The 17,095-nt window shown below is 48.8% G+C and overlaps 1 protein-coding gene across 7 annotated transcripts in view; it reads right to left on the bottom strand.

The window, feature by feature from the left end:
• ZBTB7C (zinc finger and BTB domain containing 7C) overlaps positions 1–17,095 on the bottom strand; it is a 160,119-nt gene that overhangs the window by 96,640 nt on the left and 46,384 nt on the right. Inside the window, exon 1 of one of the 7 annotated variants that reach the window (XM_080371561.1) lies at positions 2,424–8,959. The exons of the other annotated variants lie outside the window; for them this stretch is intronic. The gene's annotated coding sequence lies outside the window, so the exon portion shown is untranslated. Of the gene's footprint in view, positions 1–2,423; positions 8,960–17,095 lie in introns of those variants that run through there. 7 annotated transcript variants of the gene reach the window in all.

Below are 17,095 nucleotides of genomic sequence, written 5' to 3'. Positions count from 1 at the left end.
TAATCTTCTGAATTAAAAGCATCCTTCAGCACCACTGCCTGTAGCATCCTTGATCTAGAAAGCTCAGTCTGGAAGTGCCATCTCAATGGTGTCTACTGCAGTGCTCTGTTACCCCCATTAAGAAAATTTCACTTCAACCTTTAGCATAAACTGAGTATCTCTAGTAGGAAACCTGTTTTTTGCCAAGAGCTAAAGAGCCTTTATAGACTGAGCACAGGCCACACATGACACATCTCCGCATCACCCCAAAATAATTACTTGGCCACGCACTGCATCTGATCCTCAGGGCTCTGGGTTCCCCACCCTTGTCTTTTCATCCCGTGCAGAAAAATTAACTAACTAATCTATGTCTGACAGAGGTTCTTTGAAAGAGATATCACATCTTCAAAACACAGGATGATGAAAGGGGTAATCAAGTAGATTAGACTGACCAGAAAAGCAAGGATTGTAGCATGACAGTTGAAAGCACAGTTTAAAATTTTCTGTGATATTTACAATTGTTTTATTTCCATATCAAACTATGTGCCAATTAGCTGTATATAAATCTATAATGAAATTATGCCATGTTGCTCCCCAAAGTGAAGAAAAGCCAGGGCTGGGCTGCATAATCACTCTGAACGCTGCCTCTCCAGGTGTCTCATTCCACTCCTAATGATTGTGTACTATTTCCCAATAACACAGCTGAACAATGCGAATCTTTTGCAATTTTATAGAGGTATACACAACATTTCCATATGCTATAAGCTACTTTGTGTGTGATGGCACCTCTGCATCTCCCGTGGCCAATTCATTCTCCTCCAGCTACTTAACCCTGCCTGCTGCCCCTGATCTTAGACTGCCATCTCTCTAGGGCAAGCTTTGGCTCTGTTGAGGCTTTGTGCAACCCTGTAGGAAAGCAGGGATCCTGCTTAAAGAGCTGTAGGTGACGCTGGGATGCAAATAATAACAGAGACACATGCTGTCATTTTACATATCAAGCGGAAGGTGAGGATGCAATGGCCTGGTCTTGGAGCAGTACTACTTGCCTGGAAGGGGTGTACACAGTCAAACTAGCCACCTCAATGAGGTCTTTACGCTCTGCCAGGAACCTGCAGAAGGCAGCAGGCAAAACTGGAGCCTACAGCTCCACCTGCAGTCACAGCTAGCACCGGTTAAAGGTCTGGGGAGAAGGGCTGCTGGAGGGCAACCAGTGCTGATGCCCCTAGCTTTACCTAGAGATGACAAGCACTGGTGCAGGTCTCTGTACAAATAAATCAAGCAGCTATGTGATCCCAGCCCACCCCAACAGCTGGATTCAGTGGTTCTACCCCCTTTCAATACTTGGAACTGAAAATAAGACTTAATATACCGTGTCATCATGACAGTAATGGCCCACTTACGTCCCACTCCCTCTCTTGCCCCCTTCATCGACCTGCCTCTTTTACCCCAGGACAGCCACATTATCTCCTGTGATGTTCTATACATACAGACCACTGGTCAGGGCGAGTCCTTAAAACAGTGTATCTGCTTCCTCCTACTGGGGTACCTAAAGGAGACCGGTTCTTCATAGCGTTACAAAGAAACAAACCGCCCACCAACTGGGTGAGCTGCTACAATGGGCAACTGTACCATCTTATGATTACAGCCAGTCACCCTTCATTCACCCAGGGCCACCAAACTAAGGCAGGAAGAGGTTCAAGACAAGGAAACAGAGATGGTTTCCCTGCAGCAGATGGTGGATCTGCAGAGCTCCTTACTGAAGGATTTGCGGGAGCAAGTGTGCATGGGCTTCAAGAGACTGGATGATCCACTAGGATTAATAAACAGATGCACCACTACAGGACCAGGAAATCCCTGACACTGGAAAGTGGTCTCATGATCAATTACACCAAGAGAAAGAGCCTCCATACCACAAATGCCATGCCATTGCCACCATGATTATTTGGTTTGCAGGTGACATGTCCCGAAGCAAGGGCAGCATCGCTGCCCATTAGGCACTGTACAGAGACACATCAAAAGAGTTCCCACCTCAAACGGGTGGGACGGACATGTCATGGGAGGCACCTTACTGGTGGAGAGCAGTCACCCAGACACCATGCAAGAAACGTTGCACAGAAAAGCTGTGCCCAAGGTGCGAATCAAGCTCTGATCTCCTGAGCCCTTCCTAGTTTCTAGTGACAACCCTGTCCTTCGTGGCTGATAGACACTGCTCCTGACTGCCTCCCCTGTAGCTCATACTCTGATGTATCTCAAGAAACTTCTTTTTGCACATGGAAATGTTGCCCAGGCAGCAAGTGAAAATGTTGGACATTAATAGAGGAGAAGTAACTCTGTAGGAGAGCCAGAAATCCCAGATGCGCTCAAATCTACAGCATTCGATGTGTGTGGGACACACCACTGACGGGAAGCAACACTCCTGTTCCTGCACTCACAATACTATTTACCTTCTTGATGATCTCGTGATGCCACTTTTGGATTGGGATCACTATTAAGCACTCTGAGCTTTCCCTCCAAATGTGCTATGAAGTAGGTCTTCTTCCAGGAAAATCCTAGACATAAACAAGTCATCCCTAGAGATGATGTGAAGGGGAGCAAGAAATGAGCCTGCATTCCTCAGGACTGGTTTGTTGGGGTTTTTTTTGGTGCAACTGAGGTAGCAAGTTTGACTAATTTGAGTGATTAGGCACATATACAGACATAAAATATTAATACAAGAATAAATCAAAGGCTGCTTGGCTGGCTGGGCTCCTTCTTTGAATTCATTACACATATTAAAAAAAATAAAAAAGGTTTTACCTTTTCAAGTACGTATGAAAAGGTATAAATTCCTGACTGACTGCAGTACTTGGCCTTGCTGCGCAGGTAATTGGAACCAGCATGGTCCGCTTCCCGGGCATCGCATTCACAAGCATGAGAAGGAAGCATTCAATTTTTCAATAGGAAATTTCATCGCTAGAAAACAATCCACCTTCCTTGCCTTGGAAGAAAAGCCAGAAGGTGAATTCTCTCCTTGACCATGGTTTTGGCTTACTGCCAGCCCCAGGACTGCTGGGGGGCAGGAGGAAAGGCTGCAGCACCGGCTGCTCACACCATCCCAAAGGCATGAGATGGCTTTCAACACTGTGAGCTTGGTCCTGTTTTTTTTTTTTGTAAACACATTGAGTTCTTCTCCTTTGGGATTGCTCAGAGGTTCAGTTTGCAACTTTTCTTTCCATAACCATGTGGGTTAAACAAGCCCAGATTCTGTCATGACAGTTTTCCTTAGATTTTTAGCTTTCCACCCAATTCCAGAGCTCGGACTTCATGGAAAGCACCCAGGTATATTCAAGACCCATGCTAACATGCAAGGGGATATTTTGCACAGGGATTTCCCCAGAGACAAAGCACATTTTAAGTGGGTTTTTTTATGAGCCCAGGACACTCCCAGCCACGTGGGACTGAGCAAAAAAATCACCTTACACCAACAGCTTTTTTTTAATAGCATTTTTTAACTCCTTTTTCAATCCTAAAGCTGCTGCCTTAGCAAAGGGATTAATAAGGCTTCAAGGCCACAAAACCCCATGAGAACCTCCAGCAGGACTCAAGAAAGCCAAGCAGCAGGCAAAAGGACTAGGCAGTGTGATGGTGTGATGGCAGATGAACTGCGGCACCAGCCAAGGTAAAACCAACACGTAACAACCTCTGACAGGGGTTGCTGTAAGGATCAAGCTTTAGGGTTAAAGAGACTGAGAAGCAATTGTCCTGTGCTTCTGTATGCATAGTGCAAAGTTAAAAATCAAAGTTACTTGCACTTTAAAAACTTACTTAAAAAGTTATTTTCCTCCTTGTTACTTATGCATTTTAAAGCATTAACTAATAGTTCCATCGTAATGGCTTCTTTTTTTATGTACCTATAGAAAAGTTGCATTCTGCAGCTGCCTTCACCTGCTTTCCGAGCCATCCCCAGCACAGGACTCCTTCCATCATGTGGTCTTGGTGCTCTCCTCTATCATACCACATATCCAGGACCAGAGGGCTAGATGAGAAAGCAATCACAGGCAATGCACGAAGGAGTTCCTCAGAAATACATTCAGCTCCGTCTTTACACCTCCTTTCCCCCACTATCTCTAGAAAAGGGCTGTCACAGAGCCATTCTTAACTGATAGATAGAAACAGTCTTCTAACCCCCAGCGCAGCATCATTAGGGCACTTGTAGCCATACTTAGGGTACATTTAGCTGCCATGAGCTGATTGGCAAAGCAAATACTTAAATCAGACTGGTGTCTGACTGGGAGGGCAGACCTGGACCAATAGCTGATGGCACAAGGAGATGGGCACATGGGTAAAGCTGAGGGCAGCAGCTGCAGTAGAATAAGGAAAGCTTAACACAAAGTCAGTATGGAGTCATATGGAGCGTTGGATATTTTGGGATATTTTGGGCAATGCGGGCACTTGATTTTCCTCCATTCCAGCAGAAGATAAGTGCTTTGTCCCCAAGAAACCAGTTTCCCCAAGCCTATGTTGAGTTAGGCACAGGATGCCTTACACAGCCCCAAAGGAAGACATAAAGGCTATAATATTAAAGTACTGAAAAAGTCCTCAAGAATTCTTCTCGTTCACCGCTGGCTCAAAGCAGGGATCCCCGAGGATGTGCAGGAGATGCTTGTCTAGTTCAGGACTTCCAAGGATGGATCCACAGCACTGACAGGTCCCTGATGTTTCACCAGCTTTTCTTCAGAAGTACTTTACTACCCCAAGCAATCTGTTCTCAATGTGAAGCCTCATCATTGGACCCTACCAACTCCCCAACAAGCCAAGAAAGCCAGACAACATTTCATCCCTGCTAGACTTCATCCTGGCCTTGACACGTAAGGCTTGGACCCTCCTGTTAGACTCAGACTCCAAGCCTTAATCCAGGCCTGAATACCGGAGCTTCTTGTTGTCCTCGAGCACCAAGGATCATGCTAAACTCCAACAAATTTCAGAGCAAATTAAATGCAAGCATCTGTTTTTGCAAGCCAGGATTACCTTTGTTGAGCCGCCACCAAAGCTTTTCCTAGAAGTCATTAACTGTGATGGCCAAAACACGATTCCACCTCACTCCTCTCCTGCCTCTTCAAGGGCAGGATGGCAGCACTTGAGCCGCTGCAGCACTGATTGTCCTATTGTTCCACAAAGTGGTTCCTCTCCAGAAAATTGAACACTGAGAGCCATCAGAGAGAGCCCCAGACAAAAGAACCAGTGTCTGTTTCTGGGATTATTAGGGGGAAGCAGAAAGAAGCTTCTTGAAGAGTCTTTGTGGCACTTTACGTGACAGCTGAAAATAATGGATAGGACAAAACAGAGCAAACATGATTTAAATTAGGCAACTCCCGGAAAGTGATGTTCATTTAGGCTTCCAAAGGAGAACTGCCATTTCTTAGAAATGCTAACGCTCACATCTACGTGCACTCCCCCTCTGCAGCCTATAAACACGCACCCCCCTCCCTTCTTCGGTTCTCTATAGAGCATTTTTTCAATTTGCCAGTGGACACTGCACCCCTGCCATTAGGAGATGGAAAAGGTGTAAATGAGCAACATCAGCTGCAGCTCATCAATCCTTAAACAAAAACAGCCTTTAATTTCTATCTGCTGCCAAAAGTTCAGGGACCTGTAGGTAGAGATTTACATATACATGTTCCAGAAATCATTACACAGCTCTTCCAAAGTCACCCAGAGGACAGGGAATTCACTCCTACTAAAGGGGTTTGACCCAGACAGAAAGACAAAGGCTCTGAAGAAACTTTAGTGCCATCTCATGCCAGTCCCAGCTCGGTGGGATCTGTGTGAGGCTCATTTTAAGGAACAGGCATCTCCCACCTATACACATCAGCTTGCTCCTGCCCTGGTTGCTCACCCACACCACCTGGCAGCACCCTTCGGGATTCACCCCTCTTCTGATGCTACATCTTCTGCCAGGGCTGGACCAAGATGAAGTCACTCTGAGTCCTGGTATCAGGGGAGCCCTGGGCATCCCTCTGGGCTGCCTGCACATATGAGTACAGCTTCCCAGCCCAAGCGAGACATTTCCCAGTGGCCCCAGCCACCTGAGACCCAGGCTGGCTTCTTGCCTCCAAGCTCTCCTCTTCTGGAAAATGTAGCTACCACCAGAATTGCTGGAGCAACACCACCATGAACCAAAGCACTGCCTTGAGAACTTGTTCCCTTTGCTGTGGCTGTCCTACCAAAGCAGCTCCCAAGTAGCTTTAGTGATGGGTCCCTTATTTATGCTGCCATGTCCATACAGCTAGTGCCCAAAGCATCCCTGTTTGCTGCCAGGTCCCCAACAAGTCCATGCTGACCGCAGTGGCTTGCTGTGCTTTGGTGCAGGCTTGGAATGGCTGCTTTCAAGTAGACACTGCCATGTTCTACCAGTTCAAAACATGTGGGCAGTGCCTCCTCCACTCCCAACAATCTGAGAGCTGCCCAGGTCTGCCTCTCCTCATCTTCATCCCATCCAGACACTGAGAAACCCTGCCTGAGGCATCTGCTGGACTGTCATCACCTGGCTGCTTATCTAAGACCCTGGAAACCCAAAAAAATCCATTTCCCAGCATCTTAGGACTAAAGCCTTGTCAGCCCAGGCCACCCCCTGAGGCCCTTCATCATCGTTGGGACAGGATTCCTCCTAACCCAGATGGTAGCTGTTGCTCCCATTTTACTCAGAACAAGAGCTCTGGGACATTATTCCCTATCTGGGGGCGTGATGGGGAATCGTCCCAGAGTCCCAAATGATTACTCCTGCTTGGTTTGGTCTCTAGAAGCGCAATTTCTTTCTCTCTCCCTCTCTTTGAGAAGGCAGCAATGCTCAAGCCATTCTCAATCCAGCCAGGAAAGCAGGAGAGGGGTGGAGAGATACACACACTGCACAGGGTGAATTAGCTAGCTGCCTGGTTTCCATAGATCTGCTTATGCTGTGATGGCAATCTGTCTTCCCAGGCACAGTGCTTTGGTTTTATGACCTGAAACACCATGCAAAGCAGTTTCTAAGCATCTGAGGAGGCAGCCCAGCCAACTCAGCACTCATCGCTGCAATGGATAAAAGTCTGTTTAAAACGTCTCCCTGTGGACAGAGCCTTCTGTAAGCACCTTTGCAATGATGGGCGCTTCATAACTTCCTTGCCCCCATGCATGGGTAACCCAGCAGGTGCAAGACTGCCGTCCTGTTTGGCCACCCAAAGTCCCAAGACGCCATAGCAGCTGCTGGAGGGTGGTGGTGGGACTGATCTGGGCAACAAACAACCCAGGAACTTCAAGGGTGGAGCCTTCACAACAGGTCCCAGGAGTCCCACACCATCAGCTCTCTGCTGAGATGCGATGCGGTCTCCTTTGCAAAGGCTGCCTTTGCAGTACAAGGGGCAGGTAGCTCTGGCATCAGGTAAGGCTCATGGATGTGCCAGAGCTGGGAATGTCACTCTGGATTTGTGCAGCATCTGGCACGCTGGCACCTGGATCTAGCTGTCCTTGGGTCCTGCTCCAGCACCAGTGTGCAGTAATGGCTATGAGAGAGGTGGAGGAGAAGCAAGGAGGAGGACTCTGAATTAATTGTTAATATATTTGATGGAAGTGGAGCAATGCCTGGATCCATCCAGCATGAAATGAGGCCACAGTACTGTCTTCTCCCCAGGCAGTTAGTAAAGCAGCTCACCTCCTGTCTTCTGGCTGGCACAGATAACCAGCACGGAGAAGACCCGGAGAGGAGAAGCACAGATGTGTTATGGGAGAGAGATGCTGCAGAAACACCGACCAGACACTTAACAGGAATGTGCCAGGCAGCACGGAAGGCAAAAAGCAACCTGCCCCCATGGACGTCCCATTCTCTTTCTTTTCTTTCACTCCCATCTTTGAAAAAGGTGACTGAGGAAAACTGGAACAGACACCACAAGGGGTATGAGAGTGGGACAAGATACCATCTGTCCTCGAGCCTCACAGCTGGGAGGCTCACAACCTGCCCTGGCTATGGCTGCAAGGGACACGGTGGTCCAGAGAAGGCTCGTAGAAGAGGAGAAAGCTGCCTGCTGGGCTTCGTACTCTGGATTTATCCAGCACATGCACACACTGTAGCTGAGCCGGAGGACCAGGGGCCTCACCCCACTCCCATCCCTGCCCATGTGCCCCTGTGTGACCTCACATCTGGCAACATCTGCTCAGAGCATTCACTGAACGCTGTATAAAAAGACCACCACGAGTCAAGACATGGGCATGAACCACTTCTGCGCGGTGACCCATGGGGCAGGCAGTGGGATGCAGGAGTGAACCGAGCACTGGTCTGATGGGCAGATATACCCCAAGGATGCTCCTCTGCTCCTTACCAAAATCAGCCAGAAAACTGCAGTTCACACTGAGCCTGCCACACCACCACAAATAAGTGTGCAAGAGAGATAGGAATACACACGGGAATATTTGGGATTTTATCACCTTCCTGAAGCACGAAGGGAGACGGACTGAAAATTACTGCTTTTTGTTGTGGTTGGCAAGAGTTTTGTAAAGTATCAGCTGCTAAAATATGCTCATGATACTGTAGGTGAGGAAATTCTTATATATAATCAAATCCAATCTGTCAATCTGTCTCACTGTATTTACGGTACCACAGTCCTCACTCTGGATTCTGAGTGGTATTTCTGAGCTGATGTTCACGAAGTTAAGATTGAAAGGTGAGTAAATCCTCAGGTCAACTCGTGCTTCACTGGAAAGAATGAAAGAAAAAGAAAGAAAAAAGAAAGACAAAAAGAAATGAAACAGATAAGATGATAAACAGGAAAATGGAAGAAAGGAAAACGGAAAAATAAAGACAGAGAGAAAGAACAAGAAAAAGGTGGGGGGAAGAGAAAAAGGAGGGGGGAAGGAAAAAGGGAGTAAGAAAAAAAAAGGGAGGAAAGAAAAAAGTGGGAGGAAAAAAGTGGGAAAATGTTGGAGAAAAAGATAAAAGGGGTAAAGAAAAAGGGGGGAGAAAAAGGGAAGGAGAGGGAGAAAAGGGGGTAAGAAGAGGGAGGGGGAGAAAAGGGGGGAAAAAAAGCAGGAGGAAGCAAAAGCTGGGGGAAGAAAAGCAGGAGGAAGAAAGGGGGGGAGGAAAGGGGGGGAGGAGAGGGGGGAAGGAAAGGGGGGAAGGAAAGGGGGGAAGGAAAGGGGGGGAGGAAAGGGGGGAAGGAAAGGGGGGGAGGAAAGGGGGGAGGAAAGGGGGGGAGGAAAGGGGGGGAGGAAAGGGGGGAAGGAAAGGGGGGGAGGAAAGGGGGGGAGGAAAGGGGGGGAGGAAAGGGGGGGAGGAACGGGGGGGAGGAAAGGGGGGAAGGAAAGGGGGGAAGGAAAGGGGGGAAGGAAAGGGGGGGAAGGAAGGGGGGGAAGGAAGGGGGGAAGGAAGGGGGGAAGGAAGGGGGGGAAGGAAAGGGGGGAAGGAGGGGGGGAAGGAGGGGGGAAGGAGGGGGGGGAAGGGGGGGGGAAGGAGGGGGGAAGGAGGGGGGGAAGGAGGGGGGGGAAGGAGGGGGGGGAAGGAGGGGGGGAAGGAGAGGAGGGGAAGGGGGGGAAGGAGAGGGGGGAAGGAGAGGGGGGGGAAGGAGAGGGGGGGGAAGGAGGGGGGGGGAAGGAGAGGGGGGGAAGGAGGGGGGGAAGGAGAGGGGGGGGAAGGAGAGGGGGGAAGGAGGGGGGGGAAGGAGAGGGGGGGAAGGAGAGGGGGGGAAGGAGGGGGGGGGAAGGAGAGGGGGGAAGGAGAGGGGGGGAAGGAGAGGGGGGAAGGAGAGGGGGGGAAGGAGAGGGGGGAAGGAGAGGGGGGGAAGGAGAGGGGGGGAGGAAAGGAGGGGGAAGGAAAGGAGGGGGAAGGAAAGGAGGGGGAGGAAAGGATGGGGAAGGAAAGGAGGGGGAGGAAAGGAGGGGGAAGGAAAGGAGGGGGAGGAAAGGAGGGGGAGGAAAGGAGGGGGAAGGAAAGGGGGTGGGGGGCAGCATAGAGAAAGCCAGTAAGCAAGAAAATCTGGAGAACTGATAGTTTCCAGATACTAAAGGAACAACCTCAAGCCATTTTTTAAAAAGTCCAAGTCCTTCCTAATAAGATGCCTAACAGCCTGTGAATTATACAGCCATAAAACTTCTACTTACATGTGACATTTGCTGGTAGGAATAAATCAGGGCTCAGAAAAGAGGCGCTTTGGAGTTCAATGGGTATTATCCTAACTCTAACCGTATTAGTGGTGGTCTGAAAGCAGGACATTGTCATCCAGACAGACGGACCATGTTCATAACCAATGGTAATTTGTAGGGCACATAATTTGCTACTACCAAAATAGCACAGCATGTGGGTTTTTTGCCCTTTTTGGTACATAGTCGTGTCGTTTCTTTTGGCTTGTCGAAAGAAATCTGCTCTACACAAGCGGAGCAAGAGCTCAGACCTTCAGCAGCTCATATAAAACAGGTGGCCAGGCGTCAGGGGAAATAGAGCTTTTTTGAAAAAGCTAATAAAATAAACAAATGATTAGACAAAATGGAGATGAAACCAGCTTCTCTTTCAAAAACAGAAAGTCGGAGACAAACTAAGTTTAGACTGAGCAAACACTGATTGAAAACACACCCTGCCACCACCTCTCTGAGTTTTACCAACACACCGAGTTTTCATCTAAAAAAAATACTTAGGAAAAGGAGAGTCATCTGCTCCGGGCTCCTCATCCCCAAGCCCATGGCTGGATGCAGAGATCAGCTGCCCCTGGCTAACCTGGCTGTTGGTGGGCTCGTGAAAGTCACGTTACGATAGTCTTGCTGTCTTAAGCCTTGATCCCTGCCGTCACCATCTCCCCACCAGACAAGAGACTGCAGCACTTATGTGAAAGTTGAAATTTGGATCTGGCTAAGTCCCAATCCTTTAACTTTCCATGGGGAAAACATTAGGAGGTATCTCTCCTGCATGCTCCAAGACTACTCTCTGAAACTGTTGGTCATTTTATGGTGGAGATTCACACACACAAAAAAAAACCCAAACCAAAAAACAGAAGGGCAAAAAAACGAATCAAAAATAAATGCCTATATTCTAACAAAGCGGCAGGGTGGAGCCAGCACACCCTTATATTTAGCTGCAGGCAAAGCCTTAAAGTTGTAGTACATGTATTTTCCATGATTCACGTCAAAACTACAAGATCAACCCCTCCCTCAAACTCTTGGTATTTGCCCCGCTCTGTCTCTCATGGGGCACACCGGGACTGTTACCATCACCGGTTTATCTTTATTTTCTGAACTCAGAGTTAGAATGGATCAGAGAGCTCCAACAAGCTCAGCTGAAGTTACCTTAAGCTAAAATAAGTACAGTTTCCCACAATGCTGAATTATCAATTTATTTATCTATCTATTGCAGTGGGGAAAAAAATAGTTATGAGGCTTGAATCACACCTCACAACATTTAGAAAATGCTTCAGGGCTGATTGCCGGCTCTGAATTCCTCCCATCCCTACGTGCCCCAGCAAAGCAGGTCTGGGTGGCAGACAAGGTCAAAGCCCATCTGCAGAGGGCATGATCTGCTGGGACGTCCAACACGAACAGATGTGGAGAAGGGAAAATGGGAACTATGGAGAAGCAAAGGGACCTGCCCCCAACCCCTCCTGAGGCTGCATCCAGTCCTAACCACCCCACCACCTCCCTCTTGGCCTTGCAACTCACTTTCACTTTCGTGCAATGCCAAGCGCCTGGGCGCCGCAGCAGATGCCATGCACCGAATTGCAGCCTCTTTTGCCACAGCTCAGGGACAGCAGAAACCTCCACCAGGCCATAAAAATCAGCATCTGCACTTTGCCACTTGCACAGCTGTACTGTGACAGCAGGGTCTAGAGCCGGGGTTGTCTAGGGGCACATCGTGGGGGAAAGGGAAATGAGACCATCACACCACAGCAGAAGCTGCTACTGACCTTCCAGAGATCCTTACACAAGCTTCAGGGAAAGTTCTTAAAGAATTGAATAGAAAGTTTCATCTTTCTCAGCATTTTCCCTTTAACTTTCCAGCAAAGCTGAATGCAGAAGAGGATCTGAAAACGCTCAAGAGAAGAAATCAATCGTTTGCCTTCTAAGCAAGTACCTACAGAAATTGGTAAGTCGTTCACTCATTTTCTCTTTATTCCCTCAGCAGTCGTAACACCTGGGAGCAGGACAACCCACAACCCCTGCCACGAGGATCTACACGCTCCAAACAGCAACCACCGCTGGGTCAATCCTGCCTTGAGACAACAAAACACAAAGCACCAACCAAGCTCACGCTCTGCCCTGGAAGCCTGCCTCCACTTCCAGCAGAGATCTGCTCCCTTTTGCTGCTGCTTCAGCAATATTGACCCCAAAGTCTATTTTTTCATGCATTTTAAAAAAATATTGAAAATATTTCTTCTCGTGCTCTCCATGGGCAGGGACAGCCATCCTTCCACACCTCTCACCAGGGGGACAGGGAGGTCCCCTGCAGAAGGGCAACATGCTGCTGTAGTTTCCCCTCCCCTCCTTCCCACTCCTGCCACCAGCATCATTTCTTACATCAGATCAGGAGTGAAAAGCCATTTTTCCTCTCCACCCTGCCTTTTCAAGCTGAGAAACAACCTGGGATCTCCCCTTCTCCTACACAGGACCCCATAACAGGACCTGACAGCCACCCAGTGGTAAAGGCTCAAGAGCATCAGCCTTCAGAATGGCGTCCCACACTTTCCCCCAACCCCTCCCCCTCCAAAGCACTCCAGAGCTGTTTGCACGAGCTCCCTAGAAGAAGCTGGAGGATCATAAAACCACAAAATAGTTTGGGTGGGAAGGGACCTTCAAAGTCCCTGCAATGCAGCCCCCTGCCATGGGCAGGGACACCTTCAGCTGGATCAGGTTGCTCAGAGCCCGTCCAGCCTGGCCTTGGATGTTCCCAGGGATGGGCCATCGGGCACCTCTCTGGGCCGCCTGTAATGATGAGCAGGTTCAGCTTTAGCATAAGGTTGCACCACACCACAATGACAGCCAAGCATGGCATGTCAGACAGCGACACCAGACGTGATTAGAAGTTGGTAATCAACTAAAGGTGCACACAGCAAAGTGGCTTTTCTTGCTGCACCGGCTAGTTCTGGAGGGACACCATGAGAAAAAAACGTATTGTGTCGATGTACAGGCATTTGGGGACAACCCAGCAGCAGATCTCTTGACTGAAAGAGATATTTTTGTTTGTTTGTTTTGAACTGTTGCTTGCCAGTGCAGGACCTCATGTTGGGCATTTGTCCTAGCATACAATTTGCATGCCAGATGCTCTTTCGTCTTGCTAATTGTTGAAACAAAGTGGATACTCAATGACGTCCTTTGAGGTTGGCAGGGGCTTCAAATACAGCCAGCGTTGAGCTAATTCTGCTTCCAGTGAATGGAATAGCAAATGCACGTTGGCAAAATGCTCATCACTATTTTTTTTTTCTTTAATAACACACAAACAAAAGCACTAGAACAATGGTGAATGCCCTCAAAAATCCCTTCTCTGTTAAGGTCAAAACCCTTGCTGGCCTCCAGCGTGCAGAAAGACCAGTGTGGCACTGAACACCAGTAATGCACAAACCACCTCGCTGGGTCCAGCAGTAGTTTTATTCAGGCTCAGACTTGTGTGTCATCCAGCCATTCCTTCTCCGCATGTACTGTGCTCTCCAGCAGAAATAAGAGGAGCTGAGCAGCAAGCTCAGATCACAGAGTTTAAAAAGCTGAGCAGAAGACTGGAAATAGCTGTAAAAGATGGGCCTCTGGGCCTTAGAAGGTGTTTGCCACAGCTACATGAACCCAAGGACCACAAAGGACCACCCGAAGGGCTAGAGTCCCACTGCAGGACACCGTGTAAGAGATGGGTAATCTACTTGGGACCACAACATGTCAACTCATGTCTGCACCATGGGAAGAAACACCTTCAGGAACGGATGACTAGCCCCATATCTTGTTTTTAACAGTGGCTGGCATGGGATATGCAGGACAAATGCACAGAAAGGTATGAACATATGAGATGCTTCCTTCCCACTCAACCTGCCAGCTGCTGACCATCCACCCAGCTGTAAGAAGTTCTCAGGCTGGAGGCTGCATCTGAATCTTAGACCTAGCAGCCCTCACTGGGCCTTCAATTCATCTAATTGCTTTTTGAACCCTTTTATACCTTTGCCCTCCAAAATACTTGGTGCCAACAAGCTTCCCAATTTAATTACACACTGTGTGTGGAAAACTATTTCCCTTTGTTTGCTTTAAAGCTGCTGCCAAATAATTCCATCTCACAGTCATTCATTTCTGGGTTAGAAAAGAGACAATGAATAACACACACACACACACACACTTCCCTTCTCTATACCAGTCATGGTTTGATATTTATTCTGTATGAAGTCTTCAAGGATGTTTTTTTTTTAAAAGCTGTAAGGGTCCTCTTCCATTGAGTCTCTCTTCCTATGAAAGCTACTCCATTCTTCCCACTTCTATCACTCCTTCTGTACTGGGCTGCACATTGCCCAAGATGTTCCTGTAATGTGAAGTTCAGCCACGACTCTCACGATCTCCTTTACTTCTCAGACTTCATCCTAACAGCTTCTTGCTGTTCTGACAGGGACTGAGATTTCAGCTGACACTCAAAAAAACTACCCACAGTGATGCTGAGAAAACCACACAGAGGTGGGGACACACCTACCTGAAATAATTCACTAAAATTGGTAAATATAGTCATCTCTTTTGGCAACTGTTGCTGGATAATTTATGAATCTGTTGAACACCTCAAACAGCAATCTGCATCCATGTAGAATTCACCTCGCAGTCATGGTAAAAAATTAGCATTTCCTTAATTCCCGTTTCCCACGTTTTTCCTCCACCTCCTACCAACTTCTGGCCTCCCGCCCCCTTTTGGCCTCTACTGGCTCAGCCTCAGCTCTTCCTTGGCCTCCCACCACCTACTGCCCCCTCACCCCCTTTTGTCACCCTTCTCCACGTTCACGTCACAGCAATGCTGTGGCATACTGCATCTGCAGTTGCTCCCAAAATAGAAGGTGGTCCACACGGGTGGGAGATGAGAACACAGAGGGATAAACATCATCTGGGGACATCAGGAGGAGGAAGACCTTGGCCAGCCCAGGCACATTCCACTGAAATCACTTGCTCAAAGTGGTTGTAGATGCCCCATCCCTGGGAACATCCAAGGCCAGGCTGGACGGGCTCTGAGCAACCTGATCCAGCTGAAGGTGTCCCTGCCCATGGCAGGGGGCTGCACTGCAGGGACTTTGAGGGTCCCTTCCCACCCAGACCGTTCGATGATTCTATGAGTGCACACATGTGTGCCTGCACACATGCCGATGGCTGCTCCCCTAACGAGGACACTAGTCTTAAACCGCCATGCTCAGCATGGCACAGGGCAGGGCAGTGTCTCCAGCTTCCTCCACCCCCCTCAACAGCTATGTTACAGCCATCCAGATCCATTTTTTGCTGACTGTACTGGCTTGCCCGCCCTCTGCCTCTGCAGAATTTCATTAAAGCTGCTTTGCTGACTGGGGGGACAAAACAGTCTCTTATTTTTATTTTATTCCTCCCCTCGGCTTCAAAACGCTTTCAAGGATCTCCTCCAGGGATCTACACGTAACACCCCTTGACACTACCCCAGGTGAGACAACACTCTGGGGCCAAACGCTGCTCCTAAATCTTAAGCCCTGATACAGAACCAGCACCACTGGAGCTCACTGAGCATAAGGGATCTGACTGCTGAAGGTCAGGAGCCCAGCCTAGGAGCAGAAGGGATCTCATCATCACCACCATGCTACAAACCTCTTCCAGGGGAGATGGGGCCCTTGAGGTCAGTGGGGTGGAGAGTCAGAGCTGCCATCTCAGCACTGGGCTGCCTAAAATGGATATTTGAGCCCTGAAGCTCTCCCTACAGGAGCATGAATTATCCAGGAAAGCCAGGGATGGACCCCAACAACCCCTGCGTTGAGCCTCTCAAGCCAGCCTCACTTTGCACAGCACCATCTGGATGATTTTTCCACAGGAGCTCCAGGGTAATGTCTAAGTATTTAAAAGCTACAAGAAAGCGTGGCCACCAGGAAGCTACCCAAGCTCCAGCTGCCTCCTTTCCCTCCCCAGTCTACCATCAGGAGACACACGCATCAAGGAGTTTTCCAAAGAGGGTATCAGAAAGAATAACATGCTCAGCTCTTATTTACCTGGGTGGGAGTTAGGCACTTCACACAATCAGTCCTCTCAAAAATTCCAGCTTTACTGCTACAATGAAAAGGAAATATTTTTCTACACAGGGGTTATAAGATGTTGCCGTAGCTGCATGCGTGGGTGTGCGCTTAGATATTATCTAAAGGCCCAGATCTGCAAAGATGCACATAAATCACTTAACTCCCATGAAACAGCAAGAACAGTCATAAAATGACCCAAGCACCAAGATCAGACCCACCCAGACAACATCAGCATGCGCTACCAAGTGGAAAAGAGGGAGAAAGAAAAAGAAGCAATGCATACAGTGTTTATTCCACCTCAGTCAGCTTGCTTCTGCATCGAGTATGTGTTTCTGTGTTGATATAACACTTACTGAATTCTACTTAGCTCCTCACCAGTGTGATGGAAGGTGCTGCATGGATGCTGGTGGGGGTTTCCCAAGCTCGCCCTGGTGTCCCCCTCTCCCCTTGGGGCAGCGGCAGGGACACCAGCCGTCACCCCTACAATAACCATGCCTTTCCCACCCCTTTTTCCTTTATCTGCCCCTCTCCCACCTTTCCCAGGCAGATAAAAAAGCAGCCAAGCAGCTGCACATGACTTGGTGCAAGGTGGTGAGGCTCGTTGTGGCGATCAAGGGTTAAAGGAGAGGAAAGCAGGGGAGCCAAATCCAGTGTAACCATGCAACAGGATGAAGAGATTATCGAGGAGCTCAGAAAGGAGGTGACACCCTTGCTGAGGCTTTGTTTTGAGGGCTGCCCACCTTCCAGCAGCAGGAAAAGGCAGCTGCCCCTTACTGCTCTGTTGCTGGACGTGGCCAGAAGACTGGGAAACCATTGCAGGGAGGAGGTCACCAGCGCTGACGTACTTGGCATCACTGCCCAGCTTCCACTGTAGCACTGGAGACCTCTGGTTTGGTCCACATCTCCACCAGCAGTGAGCTGGAATGGGTTTG

The sequence above is a fragment of the Falco punctatus genome, assembly GCF_963210335.1.
Source record: "Falco punctatus genome assembly, chromosome: Z".
Classification (NCBI taxonomy): domain Eukaryota; kingdom Metazoa; phylum Chordata; class Aves; order Falconiformes; family Falconidae; genus Falco; species Falco punctatus.
Note: the sequence above shows the minus strand (reverse complement) of the source record. Positions and strands in the feature narration are given on the sequence as shown.